Source organism: Pithys albifrons, chromosome 4, assembly GCF_047495875.1.
Source record: "Pithys albifrons albifrons isolate INPA30051 chromosome 4, PitAlb_v1, whole genome shotgun sequence".
Lineage (NCBI taxonomy): Eukaryota > Metazoa > Chordata > Aves > Passeriformes > Thamnophilidae > Pithys > Pithys albifrons.
Window position 1 is genome coordinate 6,554,782 of NC_092461.1, and position 3,114 is coordinate 6,557,895.

Genomic DNA, 3,114 nt, shown 5'->3' on the forward strand with positions numbered 1-3,114 from the left:
GGAATAACATCCTTCAGATATCCCTGTTCCCCTTATTCTCTTTCCTCATGATGCAGGACACTATCAAAATAATAAAAAGGATCCACTCTGGGATTATTTTAGGGCTACACTGAAGAATGTAGGAGGTGATGTATGAGAAGTTTGAACAATGGATCTTTATGGAAAGAGCAGCATCTTTCAACGTAACAAAAGTAACACCATAAAGACACTTCCAATCTTGCCAGCAAGGGCTAAGAATCTGGCCCAGAATCTGACCATGGAATTTACTTGTGTCTCATTCCCCTCACTTCAAGGAGAGCTGTGAGGAAATGTGCAGATTTTGTTTTGGCCAAACTCAGTTGCCACCTTGCTCAGGCTGCAAATCCCTGTGGGATGTTGCTCTCACCTGTGCACAGCTGAGCTATATTCAGACTCTGATTGTTGCTACAATGCCCTCACTAAGCTTTTTGAGGCTATTTCAGAAAGATGACTGCAGTAACTGCCAAATGTGTTTGAATTCAGATGGGATAGTGTGAATAAACCACAGACTTTCTGGGCCAGCAAGGGATTCATTAGCTGTGCTGGGATCAGTGAAGATGAACTCTGTTTTTGTTGCTTGACAATGCACAATGGTGTCTGATTAGAAACAGGAAAGCAAGGAAGAAACCAAGGCATTTCTTAAGCAGAAGGATTAAAGCCCTTTGTAATTTAGGGAACAACTGAGACCTTGAGCTACCAAGCCCTGAACAATTTTTAGACGATGAATCTCCCTGACTCTGTGGTATGGCAAACATACATTCCTCCTGCTATGGAGAAAGCTCCAGTTTAAGTAGTGGAATGTGGTTGTAAGACTTAGTCTTGGATTTTCAGTTTAATTCCAATAGAAAAAGGACAATCAATTTTTGGATAGGAAGCCATGTGTTGTTCGCTGATTCTGGGAGTCAGGCTCTGAATGTTTATATATGAGCTGGGCAGTGAGGGGTCAGTGATGGAAGATCTCAAGGGGCAGAAGTCTGATGCTTTAGAGGTTAAATTCCCCCTTTTGGGGCAGTGATCTCCTGCAACAGCTTCTGCTACAGATGCCCTAGGGGAGCCTCTACACCACGTGGAGACAAAGGCTGGCTTGTTTGCTGTGGTGGGCTTGGGAGCCCCTTCAGATGTGCCCAAGGTTATAAGGAGCCTGGTGAATTTGGCTAAGAAGATCTTGGCTATTGCGGGATCAGTTTCAAGTAGAAGTGCTTAAACTACCACTGTGTCTGCTTTTAATCTGCTGAGTCTTTCATCAGATAACAGACCAAGAAGCTTGGTGGCAGGAATCTGGGTTTTAGTCATGCTTTTGTTGTGTGATTGCGGTGGAATGGAGCTCAGCAAGTGGACTCTTGTGTGAGTGCTGTTGCTGAATGTAGTTTTGTTAGCTTCTCCACAAGGTATGGCTCTTCTGATATATCATGGGGAAAGAAGTGAATCTGAAGAGCTGCTGACTATGTGAGGAGAAAAATATGAGCTTGTGTCTGTACTGTGATACTGTTTTGCTAGTTATGAAGACCTAAAATGCAGTAATGGTGGTAACTTAGACAAACTGTTCTCAAAACAGTATCAGTACTTTAGAGCTGAACCCTGATCTGGGGATTGGTGGCTGAAGCTGTGGTGAACCCCTTGGCCTTCATTCTTCTCTCTCTTTTTTTTTTCTTTTTTTTCCAAATCAGGGAGTAATAGAAACGTCATAAGCCTCCCTTTCTGTGAATAGGGCTCAGAGACTTGCTTTCCTTTACTGGGATGACAGGTGAGAATTTTGCTGGACAGGAGGAAAGCAAGAGACCATTCCTTGCCACTAGTTCTAGGCTGCTTAGCTGTGCAGCAGGGATTCTCTTGCTGCTCAGGAATTTGTTTGAGCTGCAGAATGTGGGTGTGTAGGATGGAGGCCATGTGTCAGAGCTCCTGTGTGGCCAGATGTGAGCCACAGCTGCCCTAGCTGCACAAGTACCTCTCCAAGATGAGGCATGCACCCCAGTGTGCATTACCATTCTTGGTAAACTTGTCCTCAGCTCCAGGGCCCTCCACTGTCTCTGATTCCTGCCTATACCTTTCCAAATCAGAACTCAACTGTACTCCCAAACCTTCCCCTTCAGGAAAGGATCCCAAACAGGTTTCTATCCTCTCCAATCTAAGATCTTACTCCCATGTGCTGCCCAATGCCTGTCTAGGTTATCTAGCTACCATCAACTATGCCAGGTCCAAAGGCTCTTGGAATGAGATGATTTGGGGATGTGCTGCACATGGAGTGTAAATTATGTTACTTCTCCTGGGGCTTTTTGCTCAAAGCAAGGAACAGTTTGTCCTCTGTGAATACAATATATATGTAAACATGACTGATACTTTGTATTTAAAATGTGCTCATTTAACTTGTTCCCCTCAATCTCCCCATCCCCCTTCCCCTTCACCACACTCCTCTCCCCCACTTAAGCTTTGAGGAGATCCTGGAATCATGATGAAAAATGAGAAAACATTCTTTCATTATGAATTTATTGAGAAGCAAGAAGAGCAAATAGCTTAGGTACAAAATGACTGACATATCACTTAAAAGACATTAAAAAACAAAAAATTCTGGGTAGACTCCAGGGTAGAAAACTAGAGTGATATGCTTCCAGTGACAGGACAGGGATCACTGGAAAAAAGGCATGTTCATCATGGTTTTGTCTTGTGGTTATAACAAAATCTGTACTAGAGGAATCTCCAGAAAAGCCCCAGAGAAGATTTAAGATATTGAGTGCTGTAACTGCACAATATATGATATAGATATGAAAGTCATCTTTAGCCTGTGTTACAAATGGATAACTCCATAACTTACTGGATAAAAGCGTTTCGGCTTTCGCCTCTTCTGCCTCGTGCTATTTTCATCCTAAGATGAGAATGTTGGTATTGGATACTTTCTACTTTACAGTTTTATATGTTAGAAGAAAAAAGTAGTCTGCACTGTGCATTTGGAGATAAAATTACCACTAGAGGATCTAGTAAATTCTTGAAAATAGCAAATTATGAAGAGGAACACCACCAGAATCACCATGTGGGGATTATTTTCTTCAGAATCATTGTAGCATGCAAGCAGCTCACTTGGCTTGAATAGTTTTGGTAGTA